Source organism: Uloborus diversus, unplaced genomic scaffold (genome assembly GCF_026930045.1).
Source record: "Uloborus diversus isolate 005 unplaced genomic scaffold, Udiv.v.3.1 scaffold_12, whole genome shotgun sequence".
Classification (NCBI taxonomy): Eukaryota; Metazoa; Arthropoda; class Arachnida; order Araneae; family Uloboridae; genus Uloborus; species Uloborus diversus.
This window is the reverse complement of record NW_026557876.1, coordinates 5,209,735-5,229,609: the sequence shown is the minus strand read 5'-3', so window position 1 is coordinate 5,229,609 and position 19,875 is coordinate 5,209,735.

The window sequence follows — 19,875 nt, the reverse complement described above, 5'->3', positions numbered from 1 at the left end:
GTCCCGTCATCTTATTTTTGTTCTCGAAAACCATATCAAAACGCTAACAATAAAAACGCTGAAACCGACTGGACTTCGCGCGTTTTCAAAGGAATATGTCTCCTACTTCCAAAAAATAACAACGATAACATTAATAACACGTAATAATTGAGACAGTAGACAATACAATACGAAAATTTAAGAATTTACGTTCTCAATTTATATAATTTCTTTAAAATGCTTTTCGTTTGTACCGGTATTTCGAGCCACACTTTACAACGTTAAATAACATAATTAGTGCAAAACTACTTTAAAATAATCTTTTGTAAAATACAGTACAGACAGTAATTACAATGAAAAAAATAATTGTTAAAACATTAGCTTTTATTCAAGTAATTCTCTGACCAAAAAAGAGCTTTAAGAATACATTCTTTTCTGTGCGTTAGGAGCCATTCATTAATTACGCAAGAATGATTTTGGCAATTTTTGATCCCCCCCCCCTCCGTGTAAGGGTATGTAAGGGTAAGATTTTTCAAATCCCTCCCCCCCCCTATCTTACGTAGGATAGCATTTCGTTTGTCAAAATAAAATTCCGAATCTTACAACACTGGAATCGTTATTAAATTCACTTAAAAAAAAAAAAACTTTGTGCAAAGAATTATTTACTAAAAAGAATCTAGATTCAATGTCTTTCCGGGAAATATTTTTTGTATATGAAGCGATACTAATTAAAAATAAGACATGGCATTCGCAGAACAATTCTTTTATTTACGCCATTCATTCTTTGAAAAACAAGTAAAAAACAGCTCATCCTAATACGTTTTTTACCTTCCAGAAGCAAATTAAATATGATCCCTGTTAGTACAGTTAAAATAGGCGTCGAACCCAAACATCCAAAAAAAAAAAAAAAGCTAAACCTTGTGCAAATTGTTTATTCCCCTTCCAATAAGAACAGGTAAAATGTCCCACCCCATTGTGCGTCGGGTTTTGGAATGGGGGGCATCTAAAAATTGCTGTTTTGGGTATTTTTTCAGAATTTTTCGACTAAATTTAAAGTGAGAATATTATGTTGTACTAAATTTAAAAGCATGAAATTAGAAGCGTTTGACCCCCAAGAGGGATGACATAACCCACCAATGCTACAGAGCCCCCCTATCCCCGTGAAACGAAGCAGTACCCCCGAACCCCCCTTCATACATTTCATATGGAAACATTATTTTATGCTAAGTTAAAGTTAGAAATAGAGTGTGTCCGTCCTCTAAGATTGATGGTGCACCTCCTCTCAAAACTACAGCACCCACCCCCTCCGCCAAATAAAATAAATTCTCACCCCCTCGGCCTTTTATTTCAAGTAGAAGTATTATTTCATGCAAATTTAAAATGCATTAAATCAGGACTGTCCACCCCATTAGAACAGTAGCTCACCACCCAAAACGAAATTATATACTAAAATATTATCCTTCCCCCCCCCCACCCCCTCTGATGGTGCACATTTGATTAAATGGCCAGAAACATTACGCTGAACTGTTTTTTGCTTTCAAATGATTTCTCCTAAGCTTATAACAAAAAGTCTTCGTTATCAAGATGTTTTTTGGAATCTAGATCCTCAGCAAAATCGTTATTGTTGCAGCTATGTCTAACACAGTTTGTGCATATAACTGAGCACTTCAGTCCACTTTTAGACTTTTCAAACATTCATTATATCCAATGAACCCCTCAGAGCAAGCACAAGATTTGAGACGCATAAAGTCTTCTAGAGCAGAAGGCTTGGCTGTTTTAATAGGACGCAGATTATATTTCTGTGGTGCTTTCTTTGCACCCATTAAAAATGACACTAGCTTTCCCATACTTATAAGTTACCTATACGCTGCATTGCTGGCATATTTCCTTGAAACTTACAGACCATTACCAAAAATATTATCAAGCAGGTATCTTCCATCTATTACATACTAGTGTTCGCCCAGTGGTCGAAATTCGACCATATTCATAAATGAATATTTGAAAAACCTTGTATGAATTTAACTATTCCCAACATTTTTATTTCTACTTTTACTCTTGTTTACTGCATATCTGGAAACATACAATTTTTATACGTACACACAATAACAAAAGGTAATAATTTATTCCAATTTTGCTTTTTGTCTGTTAATCAGGGCCGATCCTAGCAGGTGTGCAGAGTGTGCACCGCACAAGGGCGGCCAAAGCAAGGGGCGGCCGCAGGCCGCATCATAGAGTTCTTTTAATCAAGCAAAATTCCTCAAGAATTTCTCACAAGATAACATAGTAAGTCGAAAAAATATGCTGAATTTTAAATGTTCATTTATCAAAGTAAGTGCCAATTTTCCAACAGCATAGCATATTAAGAGAAATGAAATGTTTAGAGCACATTGTGTTGCTTTATTATCTATTAATATCAACTCTTTAAACACATGATTCATTTGGTTGCAAAATTTGACAGAACTCGTAATCAGGCATGAATACAGGGGTTTGGCAATGACGAAAATCCCCCCCCCCGAATCATGAAAGGGTGCCTTCTAAAGGCCGCTAATGCTTCACCCAGCCTCCCAAGTTTTTATTGACCCTGAACAATGAAGACAAACTTTGTGTAAAAAAAACTATGCTGATAGGACACTCTCGCAAGTATTTCAAACAAGAAATTCTGTGTTCAGCAGTCGCAATGGAAAATTGCAACTCCATAATCAACGAACTAAAATAGAACTAAATATTTAGAGCCCCAAAATCCTTCCTTCACAAAAAAAAAAGTCAAAAATTGATTTTAATTCCGAAAAATATTTCAGTTCGGAATACTTTCCCGTTTCCCCTATCGTGTCCAAATCTAGCAAAAAATGTGTTTTTGAAACAATTGCGCAGATAAATTACCGGAGGAAAGATGCCAGACCCTCTAACGTCATCAAAGACAGCCTAAATTTGAGTTTTAAACTTCAATTTCGAAAACTTTCGATAGGAGACGACCGAGTCTTCCTCCCTCCAGCAATTTCAACAAAGATAACCCGAAATAGCGTGTTTAAAACTTCTGTTTCGGGAAGAGCGCCGGTCCTTCCTAAACTAAGGTCACAAAAAATAGCTGGAATTTGACATCAATTTTTAAAGAATTTCAGGAAAGACCTTCAACATTACTTTTCCCTTCAAGTCTCAAAAAATTTCCTAAAATTGCAATTTTTGACGTCAATATTGAAAATTTCTCCATGGACCTTGAATTTTCCCGACTCTTTTGTCCTTGCAACCAAACACAACCAAAGATTAATTACAGCTTTTTTTCATACGCCAATTTCGTATATTTTTGAGGGGCGATCCCCCCCACCTTCCTCTGATGTCACCAAAGACAGAGTATAAAATGCGTTTTTACGACTAGTAAATTTCGGAACCTATTACTTTCTCGAAAGATATAAATTGTACCTAAGGAGTTTCTAACTTTTTACATAAATTCATCCTTCACCTTTTTTTTTTTTTAATTTAGAACTTGATACAGAAATTTGAAGAAAGATTTATATGGGCGTTAAGTATTAGTAAAAACATGCGAATTGCTCTTCAGGGGCGGCACATTAGGTCTTTGCACACGGGCGGCCGACACCCTAGGATCGGCCCTGCTGTTAATCTCAAAATATATGGATGAAAAGGGATATTTCGGAAATGGGATCGTTTCCGAAGTTTTTAAAGTGTTTTTTCTGAAAGAGCAAGCTTAGAAACATGGGTTTTAACCATTTTTAAATAAATAATTTTTAAAAATTTAACATTTTTTAAAAATTATTTTAATCGGTGCGCAGATTGAAATTTAGTTTTTACGCCGCTTCTGCACATAGCATCAAAAGCGATGAAATGCCATTCACTGACGCCGTAAGCGCAGAGCAAAAATTATCATAGCGTGGAAAGGCGGTTGACAGCAAAGCGTAAACATTTAGCACGGCAATGGAGTAGCGCGTCAAAGTACATCATTTGTAACGTCATTAAGATCACGCTTTATTTCCAAAATCAAATGTTTGAAATATTAATAAAAAAATAACTGTAGAGAAAGCAAAAGTTTTTTCTGGCTCCACGTTATTTCTTTTGCTTATTCTATCACTTTCAGTGACTAAAAGGAGTACTTTTGACTGAAGAAAACAACCTCATTGAGAAATTGGTGTGGTTGTCAAATTCTTGGCTTGATTAATTTTATTTTGGATACCATGCTGCTTTGTGCTAATCCTATGCAAATAGATACTTCCTTACTCTTTGTTTACGTATGCAAATAAAAAATTTTTTTTCGCTGGCAGTGGAAACAAAAAATTAAACGCCAATGGATAAAAATCGTCAATAATACAATTTTCGAAATATTCCCGTGTGAAATGAAGCATCAAAACTCAGTTTATACGAAAAACTGTGTGAACAATATTACTTATAAAACGTCTACAATTACTGAGTAAGTAGCTTCTTTGTTATTATCAATATAAATTTCTAAGTATCAAATGAACGAACTCTACTCGTGGCAACATATAACTGTCCATTCGAAAACACTGGACGTCGCAATAATAATGCAATAAAAAAAAAGGTCATCTTTGAGATTTGTTTATGGTTGAGGGAGGTGCATAACTGACGTCACATTTTTCAACATTTTCGACTCACTCCCCTCTTTGTCAAAGTTTCACAGTTCACCATACCTCTCTTCCTTTTGTCACATGTCACGCTGTTTTTCATAAACGTTCCTATTAAAAAAAGGCTTGTTGCCACATTCTTCTCATTGTATGTCCCTCTTGTCATTTCTTTCCTCTCCCTAGTCACAAACTTTTACTATTTCATGAACCCCACCTTAAAGCGCGACTTCATTCTTGGACAGCCCCTGTTTTGTGGTAACCGTATGCAAATATCTATTTCCCTACTCTTTGCTTGCGTATGCAAAGAAAAAACATTTCTCGCGCTGCAATTGGTGTCAAAAATTTGACGCCAATAGATGAAGAGCCCTCTCCCTTGTCACAAACTGTTACTATTTCGTGAACCCCACCTTAAAGCGCGACTTCATTCGTGGACAGCCTCTGTTTTGTGGTAACCGTATGAAAAAATATATTTCCCTACTCTTTGTTTACGTATGCAAAGAAAAAACATTTCTCGCGCTGCAATTGGTGCGAAAAATTTGCCGCCAATAAATGAAGAGCGCCAATTTCCCAATTATCAAAATCTTCCAGAATGAAATGCTGCTGCAAAACTCAGATTATACGTAAAACTTCTTCATGAACAATATTTCTTCTAAAAAGTTTAATATTATTGAGTTAGTTGCCTTGACCTCTTCCATTAGAAATATAAAATTTCAAACTGACAAATGAACGAATGGTACTTGCTACATAAAAAATTGTCCATTCAAAAACACTGGACATCGTAATAATAGTGCAATTTTATAAAAAAAAAAATCGTTTTTGTGATATGTTTACGGTTTAGGAAATAACTGACTAATGCTCTTTTCAAAAATTTTAACGCCTCTCCCTTTTGTCACAAAGTTTCACACTTCACCATGCTTCCTGTTCCCTTTGCCACATGTCACTGTTTTTAATGAACTTTCTTACCAAAAAAAAAAAGGCTTGATGTCACATTTTCTACATTGTATGTCCCTCGTCATTTATTTCCTCCCCCTTGTCACCGAACTGTTAATTTAATGAACCCCACCTTAAAGAGGGTTTTTATTCGTAGTCAGCTCCTTGCAAATAGACATTTTTCTACTTTTTTTTTACGAATGAAAATGAAAAATATTTCTCGCGCTGGTATTTTGGAACTCAACTGGTTACTCACGCAGAACATTAATGCGAATTCCATAAAGTTGAGCAAAGCTAAACCAACGCTGTTTAATACAAACAATGCGCAACTACTACTTGACGCGAATCCAAATACGAAAAATTTCTTTTTTCACCCAGAGGTTTTTTTCCCCAAGAAAAATATTTTTCCCCAAAGAATTCCCCTCAAAACACATTTCCCCAAAATTTCCCCAGAGAGCACCAGATTTCCCCCAAAATGGGGGAAATTTCCCCCAATCTGGCAACACTAAGCTGGATAACGTAGACGCACGCCGTGCGCGGATACATCGCCGCGGAGTTGTACGTCGTCCGGATAATCGCAAACGTTCATACTCGTTACTTCGAATTCGTTTTAAATTGATATCATTTATTTAGATTGTAAAAATTATTACCAGATAGTCTATACACCCGCGCGTTCGGTGGAAGTATTTCCCTACTGTCGGACACATCCGCTGCGGACACGCGCATGTCATAATAATCGTTCAAGTTCTAACTCTTCACTTCTAATTTGATTTAGACTGATATTAGTTAATTGATTTGTAAAAATTATTAATAGATAGTATATATGCAAGCGCGTTAGGTGAACATATTCGCTGCTGTGCGGATCAGGGTTGCCAGACGTCCCGGATTTCGAGGGACAGTCCCGTGTTTTGAAAAATTTTCCCGCTTCCCGGGGAACTTCCATGCGGGACGGCAAAAGCCCCGTATTCTAGCAAATAAATCTTACAAAACGAAACATTATTTTCGAGAAAAAAAAAGGAAACAAAAACTGTGAAACAGGGTGGCGACAGGAACTGTAAAGAAAAGTTCCCGACTTTTCCCTGATTAAGTTCGAATTTCCCTGATTTACGTTACCAATGATAATGGTTTTCTTTCTTTGCTCTACTTGAAATCCATTGTATGTTTGTATAACATGCAGTATTTTAAACGTTTTAAGTTGTGTAAAGTTGTTGAGCTAAAGATATATTTTAAAAAGATGCTACTTTTAATAAAATGGTTAAAAAAACATATCAAGTCAATTTTTTGGGGGAAAAACCCAACAAAACAGTATATTAAATTTTTCTACATGGAAAGATTATAGAAAATTAAAAAAAAAAAGATACTTCACTTCCAGAAACCACTTCGCATAAGAATTTTAAGAAACTATTAAAATTACTCTTAAAAACACATGTGTATTTATGATTGAACTAAAATGTAATTGAAATTATTTTGAACTAAGTTTTCCAACAGTATAATAATTGTTGCAGGAATAGCAAGTAATAGTGGAAGAATAGAAGTAATCTAGTTATTCTTATATGACTGATTGACATATTTATGCAAAACAGATGAAACCATTTGACATCCATTCATAGGGAGCTTTTTTCTAATCAAGAACATAGGTTTTAATGAATGAATACAGCATTTTAACAATAAAAAAATAAAGATGTTTACTTAAGTGCACAAGTTAACTCTATTTCAAACGATTTCAGTATGCAACGAAAAAAAATCTTAGATTGCTTTTGTAACAAACAACTTTGAATTGCAAGAAAAAAAAAAGCAATTAGTTAATTTCAAAATATATAAAAGAAGAATACAACTGGGTTATAAAATTAAAGAATCACTTAAGCCTGAAGAAAAGAAAACCTTTATAATCTGCGGTGACAACAAATAGTATAATGGCAAAAAAAACAAAGTTTTTTTAATTGAAAGTTCAATTTTAGCCAACCCCCCCCCCCCTCCCGCCGGTAAATTCTGGTTGCGGTGTATCTGAAAGCAATGATTTGCTTCGAACTATTTAATACATAAGGTAGGGGTGCCCACCTAGGAGGGTCATGGCGCAAACTGTGCCATTGAATTTTATGGAAGGGGTGTTTTAAGGGGCATTTTTATCTGTTTTGGGGCGCTCCTTCTCTTTGGGGGGACATTTGAGATACGAGGCATGTTTTTAAAGTAAGTACCGTTTTGATATAAAACAAGAAGTTCCGTCTAGAACTAGACGAGCCTACTTTCCCGTATACCCATACTACTTTCTAGTACCTGATCAATATTCTCAAAAATAGCTAAAATCGCAAATTTTTTCAAACATATTTTTTTTTAATATTTTAAAGCTGATTTCTAGGAATAAAATATTTTTTACTTTTCTTCAAAAAAAACGAACAAATAAAATAGCAGCACCTTTTAAACAAAGCAGCTAATACACTTCTTTCCATTAAAAATTTTTTTTAACAGCTTTCAAAACGAAAAAATAATAATAAGTTCATTAAAATAAATACATCATATAAAAAAAAAATCGTTTCTTTTTCCCCTGTTGCCGAAAATAATTTTTTAAACGAATTAATGCACTTACCAAAATAAAAAAAAAACAATAAAATGTCAACTTAAAGAAATAATTTTCATTGTCAAAAAAAAAAAAAAAATCGTCTGCGCATATTTTTCGAGTTTATTCACCGAAAACTAAATACCTAAATTAAAACTTTAGCGTGAAAATAAAAACAAATCATATCAACAATAATTATTTCACAGTTAAAACCACAGCAGCGGAGTCGGAGTCAATCTCATTTTGGGATAAAAGAGTCGGAGTCGAATATCCAAGAATCGGAGTCAGTCATTTGTCCTCCGTGTATAAATGTTTGCCAAAGCTACGAAGTCAGAGTTGAAGTCGGGGAGTCGGAGTCCGATTAATTGTCGGGAACAGGAGTCAGAGTCGGTGTCAGGTCCCCCTAAATTCTCGGAGTCGGAGTCGGGAGTAGGTCGTCAAGAGCTATTTCCAACAAAGTTTGTTTGAAGTAAATCCGCCTTCAAGTACGGAATCTACATCGACTTTCAGTTTCCCCGTAGGCGCTAATGTTAAGGGATTTGAACTGTTCAAAATTGAACGGAAAATTGTTCAAATCAAAAAGATATCTTATATACAAGTTTTTTATCAAAAGCTTTTTCCTACAAAGTTTGTTTGAAGCAAATTCGCCTCACAGTTCGGAATTGCTTTGAATTTCCCCGTAGGCGCTAATGTTAAGTTTTTTTGAACTGTTCAAAATTGAACAAAAAATAGTTCAAATCAAAAAGTGAAATATGGGAATGAGGTGTCCTCGCCGAGATCTTTCGAACAAAAAAAAGTTTGTTCGAATCGGACTATTCATTCAAAAGTTATTAGGGGGGGACAGACAGACAGACCGACAGACAGACTTTTTTCCCCATCTCAATACCCTACTTTCCAATTTTTAATTTTTCAATATTTATTTAATTATTTTATTTATTTTTGACTTTTTTTTGTTTTTCACGATATTTTTAAGATGCATTAAGCCTTCTTTCATGCTTTTTTCTTCTTTTTCTGACTTTTACTGGGAAAGTAGGCTAAAAAGAACGAGTACAGATAGAGCAAAGAAATTAATTGCACAAAAATCTACCATCCTTACGCTATTTTTTGACATTGCTCCCGTGATTTTCCAAGCATTTGTCATAGCGTGGTACAGGTTTTTGTATACCTATTCATAGAAAATTGCCGCCTGTGTAGTCAGCCATGGGATAACATGTTCTCTGAGCTCATTATTGCTGTTGTGCCACAGACCACCTACGAAAGACTTTAGATGCCGAAACAAATGAAAGATGTTGCGAGCGAGGTGAGGGCAGACCAGAGGATGTTCAAAAACGCCCCAGCCAAAGCCCTGTAAGAGTCCTCATGGCTGACTACACAGGCGGCAATTTTCTATGAATAGGTATACAAAAACCTGTACCACGCTATGACAAATGCTTGGAAAATCACGGGAGCAATGTCGAAAAATAGCGTAAGGATGGTAGATTTTTGTGCAATTAATTTCTTTGCTCTATCTGTACTCGTTCTTTTTTTATATCAAAACGGTACTTACTTTAAAAACATGCCTCGTATTTAGGAGTTGCTCCCTTAATTTTAGGGATGTGAGCAACCCTGGATAAGGATTTCGTCGTTTAACGTAACCATTTGACTTTACGTCCACCATCAAAACGTAAAAACCAACAATGGTGACTAAGTCTCGTCATCTTATTTTTGTTCTTGAAAACCATATCAAAACGCTAACAATAAAAACACTGAAACCGACTGGACTTCGCGCGTTTTCAAAGGAATATGTCTCCTACTTCCAAAAAAATAACAATGATTACATTAATAACACGTAATAAATGAGGCTGTGACAATAAAATACGAAAATTTAAGAATTTAAGTTCTCAATTTATATAGTTTCTTTAAAATGATTTTCGTTCGTACCGGTATTTCGAACAACATTTTGTAACGTTAAATAACATTAGTACAAAACTACTTTAAAATAATCTTTTGTAAAATATAGTACAGACAGTAATTACACTGAAAAAAATAACTGTTAAAACATTAGCTTTTATTCAAATAATTTTCTGATCGAAAAACAGCTTGCAGAATACATTTTCTTTTCTGTGCGTTAGGGGCCATTCATTAATTACGTAAGATTGATTTTGGCAATTTTTGATCCCCCCCCCCCCGTGCAAGGGTATGTTAGGGTAAATAAGATTTTTCAAACCCGTCCCCCTTTTCTTACGTAATATTGCATTTCGTTTGTCAAAATAAAATTCCGAATCTTACAACACTGGAATCGTTATTAAATTCACTTAAAAAAAACTTTGTGTAAAGAATTATTTACTAAAAAGAATCTAGACTCAATGTTTTTCCGAGAAATATTTTTTGCATATGAAGCGATACTAATTAAAAATGAGACATACCATTCACTTAGCAATTCTTTTATTTACGCCATTCATTCTTTGAAAAACAAGTAAAAAACAGCTCATCTTAATACGTTTTTTACCTTCCAGAAGCAAATGAAATATGATCCCTGTGCCACCCCCAAATTAAGCGTATGTATATTTTTCCAACCCCGTTATTAGGGTGCCCATTCCCCCCCCCCCAAATTCAATGGCGCAAATTCCCCCCTAAAGTTTTCTCCAACCGTCTTTCCCTTTTAGTTTTTATTTTAATTAATTTTTTAAATTTTATTTTTTTAAAAATTTTTATGAAGTATTTTTTTAAATTTGTTAATTTATTTTTTGAAATTTGTTTATTTACTTTTATTTGCATTATTTAAAATAAAAGTTGTATGCCTCGCCAAAAACGTAATTCAAAACAGAAATATTAAAATATAAACAGAATAAAATGAAATAAAAAAATTAAAAATAAATCAATACATAAATTTAAATATATTAATAAATAAATTTAGATAACTTAAAATCCTCCCCTCCCCCGCGTTTGATGACGCAATTTGCGCCATAATCCCCCTGTGTGCACCCCTGGCCCGTTATTAATGAATGATCCCTTAATCTCAAAGTTCGTGGAAACACTCTTTTTACTTTTCTTGTTTTAGTTCTTTCACGGCAGCACTTTATTGAAGGAAAAAAGACGGACGATGTGTTAACCACTTTTTTTCTTATCGCCAGTCATTTATTTTTAATGCTAACTAAATAATGTCCCGTTATTAGTTTCAGATTACATTCTCGCCAAACGGATCGGAATGCTGATTAGTAAAACCTGTAAAGTTGACTACCCTTGTAAGTTGATCACCTGTTTAAGTTGACCGCTATTTTCAGGCACAGAGAAGCAGATCTATATCATAATTTAACCTCTGTAAGTTGACCACCTGTTTAAGTTGGCAACTAAAGTAGTGCACCGCAAGTGGTCAACTTACACAGGTTTCACTGTAATTGCGAAAGGGCAAACTCACTTGAATGAATCCAAAATACATAAAACAAATAGTTGTCGCACGTACGTTTGGCTTCATACCTCCTAACCCTCCCACCCCGGGATTTATTTTGCCATCATTTGATACACGCAGCTTCCTAGAAATAAGTCATCTCACCAACTAAATTCATGAGTCTTAATGAAGCAGTTTAAAAACTGTAAAAGAACTTTTCAGATTTTTGAAAATCCGTCAAAATCGCGAAAATTTAAGCCTCGCGAAATATCTCAATTTGATATATGTAACCAACTTTCTGTTTTGTTCAAATTAAATTCAGGAAAATTTAAGCCTCGCGAAATCACTGATCTCTTCATTTTAGCGAAAATTATCGTTCTCGTAAATAAGTGCTTTTACAGTACGCATAAAAAATAAACAATTTGTGCATAAACAAACAAGAAACATTAAATTTAAAAAATAAAAACACAATATGTTTAAGAACAGACAACGAAAATCAATGATACATCTATAATTTAATCAAAGGAAAAGCAGGAGTGAAATGAAGCAGCTCCCCCTTTCCAACGATCGTTACGAATATTTCACTAATAAGAACATCGTGAAAACACATTAAGAAAAAATAAAAATGTTTACTCCTAATCAACTCATTACCAAATTCAGAAGATAGTCAAGAATCATTTTCCTCCCCCCTTCTCCATAGTGAAAATACTTCCTCCCCCTTCAATCTCGAGAACTATCAAAAGCTCACAGGTATGAGCTCAGAATTAACGCAAATGCAATGTTTATTACTGAAAGCCGCAAAAGGTGTACTAAAAATGATGAAAATATACATGCATATATGCACTGAAAATACGATGAAAATATGCATGCAGAAATGACTTACGAGCCCCCCCCCCTCCATATTGTTTACCCCTACATCTCTACAAATATTCCTACCCTCATTTTAAATTTCTTGAGCCCTCTTCAGGCTCGGGCCAACAGGTCCCCCCCCCCCTAATGCACGCCCCTGCAAATATGCGCTAAAACTGCAAATTATACGCGAATATTTTTTTACTTACCCCAAGAAAGTTTTCACATCTGAATCAAAAACAGCTTCCTTATTTTTTTGTTTTGTTACTAAGGCGGTACACAGGCATTGAATATTTTTTTTTTTTTACTAACGCGAAGAAAATTATCGGAACTGAATAAAAAATACCTTCCCTATTTTTTTTATTCCAAAAACCGTGAATACGTATTAAAGCAAATATTTTCACAAAAAGTGCTATGAATTTATATGCACGTACGACAAAAGCACGAAAATATGCAACCGCGTATGCAAAAAAAAAAAATGCATACAAAAAGGCTCTATATATTACAACAGTAGAAGCTCATGAATCTGGACTAGTACGGATTCCATGTCGTCCGACTGAATGCAAGTCCAGATTAAACAACATAACCAATAAAGCCAAGGTGTATAAACTACTGTACACAGTCAAAATTGTATTTTTAGTTCAAGAGAGTTAAATATAAAACTGCACGAGAGAAAATTACAAAAAAACGACCTGCAAAAATAAATTATAGCGAGAACTCGCCTTTTACTTACGCATTATAAACATCTAAATGAATGCACGGATTAAACGAAGTCCGGTAAAAAGGGAACTGAATGAATGGGGATTTACTGTTACGTTAGGTTCTTGAAATAGTAAACAAGTAAAAACAATTTACTAGCACACCGCAACGAAACATATTCAGAATCAAACTTAGGGACCATCCATTAAGTACGTAAGGACGATTTTCGCAATTTCTGACCCCCCTCCCCAGTTAAGGTCCGTAAGTTTTTCAATCACCTACCAGCCCTCCATACAATCTTACGTAAGATTCCATTTTGCTTACAAAAAAATATATATATATATCGAATCTTACATCACTAGATTAGTTATTAAATTCACTATTATTAAATTATACCTTTTTGTGAAAAGAAATATTTACTAAAAAATTATGATGCGATACTAATTCAAAATAACATTCCATAAATATTGTGATTCTTTTATTACATTTTACACTATTCATTCTTTGTAAAACAAGTAAAAAACAGCTTATCCAAATACGTTTTTCACTTTCCAGATTCAAATGAAATATGATCCTTGCAAAACCACTTGCAACCGCGCCATTTCTGATGTAAAACATCGATTTGGGGAAAATATTACGTAAGAATGCGTTTGCCTGCCGCCCCCCCCCCCCCCGCAAAGTAAGGGTATGTAGCGATTTTTCCCAAGCCCTCCCCCCTCGAGACCCTTACGTACTTTATAAATGGCCCCTTAAATAGTAAACAAGTAAAAACAATTTACCAGCAGACCACAATTAGCTGCAGGGAGTAAACGCAATGAAACAATGCAATATTCAGAACTAAACTTACCCGTTTTCCTGGCGTTTCAAATAGCAGAGAGGTTTAGTTTTCTTTCAAAGAGCTTTATCCGAAGCAATGACCGATTACAGCATATTTCAGAAAAGAACCCAACAAAAACAAATTATAATACACTCTCGTACTACGCAGAACTACTTCAAGTTTTCAATGAGAAAGTTCGAGAAAGGCTTTTTCTAAATAAACGAGAACTCACCATCATTTTAACAGATTAGTTATTTTTTTCTCTTACAAGGTCAACGCTAACAGCACGCAAGGACAAGATTCGAAATGCAAGATAAAAAAAATACCCAAGACTGCTCGCGAATCCTCAACCAATTGAATCTCGTCATTGAACTTGCAAAGCGATCGTATGCAAATGAGTTACGCTCAGAAAATCTTATGCTCTAAAATATCAGAATTTCTTAAACAAAATGTTTCAGAATTTTAAATCTTTTTTTTTTTTTTTTCTTATTGTCCTAGAATTAATCATTCTTGTTTGAGAAGAAACTTCGAAAACGCTTAAAAAGGAAATTCCAATCAGGGACAAAGGAAATAGAAATGCCCGAGGCACACCCTTTTCGAAGGTTCTATCTGGAATAAATTTAAATTATCGCTTGTCTTGGGGATTTGTGGGAACCATTGAGAAGAGATAAAATTGAGAGAGTGAAGACTTTCTTTCGTGAGTACGAAGACCCCAAGTCACGTGACAGAGTTTAAAGCGAAGCATTGGAAGAAATTAGGTTGCTAGTTTCACGTAAAACGTGCCAACTATACGTCGTTTATGAGTCACGTGACATGAGATCGATGGGTCAGCTTTTGCTAAGCCAATGATTGAACTTGCTTCCTCCATTTACTAATTCCTGCTAAAAGGCGGGGACTCGCCAAAATTAAAGGTGGTTTGAAGCCAATTTACGCTGAATTTGCTTTATTTTTACAGAATTTTTTTTTTCCTTGGGACGGTCAGGGACACTCCGATGGGAGGTCACAGGAGGTCAAGGTGATATTCAAAAAATTTCCATTTTTTGCAAAGTTTGCTGACGATTCGGTAAATTTTGCGACAATATTGCAACATATTACAGACACTCCGATGGGAGGTCACAGGAGGTCACCGTGATGTTCCAAAAAAATTCAATTTTGGTAAATTTTGCTGACGATTCGGTAAATTTGGCGACAATATTGCAACATATTACGGACACTCGTATGGGAGGTCAGAGGAGGTCACCGTGATTCTCCAAAAATTTCCATTTTTGGCAAAGTTTGCTGACGATTCGGTAAATTTGGCGACAATATTGAAACATATTAGGGGCACTCCGATGGGAGGTCACAGGAGGTCACCGTGATGTTCCAAAAAAAATCCATTTTGGTAAATTTTGCTGACGATTCGGTAAATTTGGCGACAATATTGCAACATATTAGGGACACTCGTATGGGAGGTCATAGGAAGTCACCGTGATGTTCCAAAAATTTCCATTTTTGGCAAAGTTTGCTGACGATTCGGTAAATTTGGCGACAATATTGCGACATATTAGGGACACTCGGATAGGAGGACACAGGAGGTCACCGTGATGTTCCAAAAATTTTTCTTATTTGGCAAATTTTGCTGACGATTCGGAAAATTTGGCGAATATATTGCAACATATTAGGGACACTCAGATGGGAGGTCACAGGAGGTCACCGTGATGTTTCAAAAATTTCCATTTTTGGCAAAGTTTGCTGACGATTCGGTAAATTTGGCGAAAATATTGCAACGTATTCGGGACACTCCGATGGGAGGTCACAGGAGGTCACCGTGATGTTCCAAAAAAATTATATTTTGCTGACGATTCGGTAAATTTGGCGACAGTATTGCAACATATTAGGGACACTCGGATAGGAGGACACAGGAGGTCACCGTGATGTTCCAAAAATTTTCTTATTTGGAAAATTTTGCTGACGATTCGGAAAATTTGGCGAATATATTGCAACATATTAGTTACACTCCGATGGGAGGTCACAGGAGGTCACCGTGATGTTCCAAAAAGTTCCATTTTTGGCAAAGTTTGCTGACGATTCGGAGCAAAATTTTGCGACAATATTGCAACGTATTCGGGACACTCGGATAGGAGGACACAGGAGGTCACCGTGACATTCCAAAAGTTTTCTTATTTGACAAATTTTGCTGACGATTCGGTAAATTTGGCGACAATATTGCAACACATTAGGGACACTCCGATGGGAGATCACAGGATGTCACGTGATGTTCCAAACATTTCCATTTTTGGCAAAGTTTGCTGACGATTCGGTAAATTTAGCGACATTATTGCAACATATTAGGGACACTCAGATGGGAGGTCACAGGAAGTCACCGTGATGTTCCAAAAAAATCCAATTTTGGTAAATTTTGCTGATGATTCGGTAAAATTGGCGACAATATTGCAACATATTAGGGACACTCGTATGGGAGGTCAGAGGAGGTCACCGTGATGTTCCAAAAATTTCCATTTTTGGCAAAGTTTGCTGACGATTCGGTAAATTTGGCGACAATATTGAAACATATTAGGGGCACTCCGATGGGAGGTCACAGGAGGTCACCGTGATGTTCCAAAAAAATTATATTTTGCTGACGATTCGGTAAATTTGGCGACAGTATTGCAACATATTAGGGACACTCGGATAGGAGGACACAGGAGTTCACCGTGATGTTCCAAAAATTTTCTTATTTGGCAAATTTTGCTGACGATTCGGAAAATTTGGCGAATATATTGCAACATATTAGGGACACTCAGATGGGAGGTCACAGGACGTCACCGTGATGTTCCAAAAATTTCCATTTTTGGCAAAGTTTGCTGACGATTCGGTAAATTTGGCGACAATATTGCGACATATTAGGGACACTCGGATAGGAGGACACAGGAGGTCACCTTGATGTTTCAAAAATTTTCTTATTTGGCAATTTTTGCTGTCTATTCGGTAAATTTGGCGACAATATTGAAACATATTAGGGGCACTCCGATGGGAGGTCACAGGAGGTCACCGTGATGTTCCAAAAAAATTATATTTTGCTGACGATTCGGTAAATTTGGCGACAGTATTGCAACATATTAGGGACACTCGGATAGGAGGACACAGGAGGTCACCGTGATGTTCCAAAAATTTCCATTTTTGGCAAAGTTTGCTGACGATTCGGTAAATTTGGCGACAATATTGCAACGTATTCGGGACACTCGGATAGGAGGACGCAGGAGGTCACCGTGATGTTCCAAAAATTTCCATTTTTGGCAAATTTTGCTGTCTATTCGGTTAATTAGGCGACAATATTGCAACATATCAGGGACACTCGTATGGGAGGTCACAGGAGGTCACCGTGATGTTCCAAAAATTTCCATTTTTGGCAAAGTTTGCTGACGATTCGGTAAATTTGGCGACAATATTGCAACGTATTCGGGACACTCGGATAGGAGGACGCAGGAGGTCATCGTGATGTTCCAAAAATTTCCATTTTTGGCAAATTTTGCTGTCTATTCGGTTAATTAGGCGACAATATTGCAACATATCAGGGACACTCGTATGGGAGATCACAGGAGGTCACCGTGATGTTCCAAAAATTTCCATTTTTGGCAAAGTTTGCTGACGATTCGGTAAATTTGGCGACAATATTGCAACGTATTCGACACTGGATAGGAGGACGCAGGAGGTCATCGATGTTCCAAAATGCATTTTGGCAAATTTTGCTGTCTATTCGGTTAATTAGGCGACAATATTGCAACATATCAGGGACACTCGTATGGGAGGTCACAGGAGGTCACCGGATGTTCCAAAATTTCCATTTTTGGCAAAGTTTGCTGACGATTCGGTAAATTTGGCGACAATATTGCAACGTATTCGACACTCGGATAGGAGGACGCAGGATCGTGATGTTCCAAAAATTTCCATTTTTGGCAAATTTTGCTGTCTATTCGGTTAATTAGGCGACAATATTGCAACATATCAGGGACACTCGTATGGGAGGTCACAGGAGGTCACCGTGATGTTCCAAAAATTTCCATTTTTGGCAAATTTTGCTGTCTATTCGGTTAATTAGGCGACAATATTGCAACATATCAGGGACACTCGTATGGGAGGTCACAGGAGGTCACCGTGATGTTCCAAAAATTTCCATTTTTGGTAAATTTTGCTGACGATTCGGTAAATTTGGCGACAATATTGCAACGTATTCGGGACACTCGGATAGGAGGACGCAGGAGGTCACCGTGATGTTCCAAAAATTTCCATTTTTGGCAAATTTTGCTGTCTATTCGGTTAATTAGGCGACAATATTGCAACATATCAGGGACACTCGTATGGGAGGTCACAGGAGGTCACCGTGATGTTCCAAAAATTTCCATTTTTGGCAAAGTTTGCTGACGATTCGGTAAATTTGGCGACAATATTGCAACGTATTCGGGACACTCGGATAGGAGGACGCAGGAGGTCATCGTGATGTTCCAAAAATTTCCATTTTTGGCAAATTTTGCTGTCTATTCGGTTAATTAGGCGACAATATTGCAACATATCAGGGACACTCGTATGGGAGATCACAGGAGGTCACCGTGATGTTCCAAAAATTTCCATTTTTGGCAAAGTTTGCTGACGATTCGGTAAATTTGGCGACAATATTGCAACGTATTCGGGACACTCGGATAGGAGGACGCAGGAGGTCATCGTGATGTTCCAAAAATTTCCATTTTTGGCAAATTTTGCTGTCTATTCGGTTAATTAGGCGACAATATTGCAACATATCAGGGACACTCGTATGGGAGATCACAGGAGGTCACCGTGATGTTCCAAAAATTTCCATTTTTGGCAAAGTTTGCTGACGATTCGGTAAATTTGGCGACAATATTGCAACATATTAGGGACTTTCGTATGGGAGGTCAGAGGAGGTCACAGTGATGTTCCAAAAATTTTCTTATTTGGCAAATTTTGCTGACGATTCGGAAAATTTGGCGAATATATTGCAACATATTAGGGACACTCAGATGGGAGGTCACAGGACGTCACCGTAATGTTCCAAAAATTTCCATTTTTGGCAAAGTTTGCTGATGATTCGGTAAATTTGGCGACAATATTGCAACGTATTCGGGACACTCGGATAGGAGGACGCAGGAGGTCACCGTGATGTTCCAAAAATTTTTTTATTTGGCAAATTTTGCTGACGATTCGGTAAATTTGGCGACAATATTGCAACATATTAGTTACACTCCGATGGGAGGTCGCAGGAGGTCACCGTGATGTTCCAAAAAGTTCCATTTTTGGCAAAGTTTGCTGACGATTCGGAGCAAAATTTTGCGACAATATTGCAACGTATTCGGGACACTCGGATAGGAGGACACAGGAGGTCACCGTGATATTCCAAAAGTTTTCTTATTTGGCAAATTTTGCTGACGATTCGGTAAATTTGGCGACAATATTGTAACATATTAGGGACACTCGGATGGGGATCACAGGAGGTCACCGTGATGTTCCAAAAATTTTCTTATTTGGCAATTTTTGCTGTCTATTCGGTTAATTTGGCGACAATAGTGCAACACATTAGGGACACTCCGATGGGAGGTCACAGGAGGTCACGTGATGTTCCAAACATTTCCATTTTTGGCAAAGTTTGCTGACGATTCGGTAAATTTAGCGACAATATTGCAACATATTAGGGAAACTCAGATGGGAGGTCACAGGAAGTCACCGTGATGTTCCAAAAAAATCCAATTTTGGTAAATTTTGCTGACGATTCGGTAAATTTGGCGACAATATTGCAACATATTAGGGACACTCGTATGGGAGATCAGAGGAAGTCACCGTGATGTTCCAAAAATTTCCATTTTTGGCAAAGTTTGCTGACGATTCGGTAAATTTGGCGACAATATTGAAACATATTAGGGGCACTCGGATAGGAGGACACAGGAGGTCACCGTGATGTTCCAAAAATTTTCTTATTTGGCAAATTTTGCTGACGATTCGGAAAATTTGGCGAATATATTGCAACATATTAGGGACACTCAGATGGGAGATCACGACGTCACCGTGATGTTCCAAAAATTTCCATTTTTGGCAAAGTTTG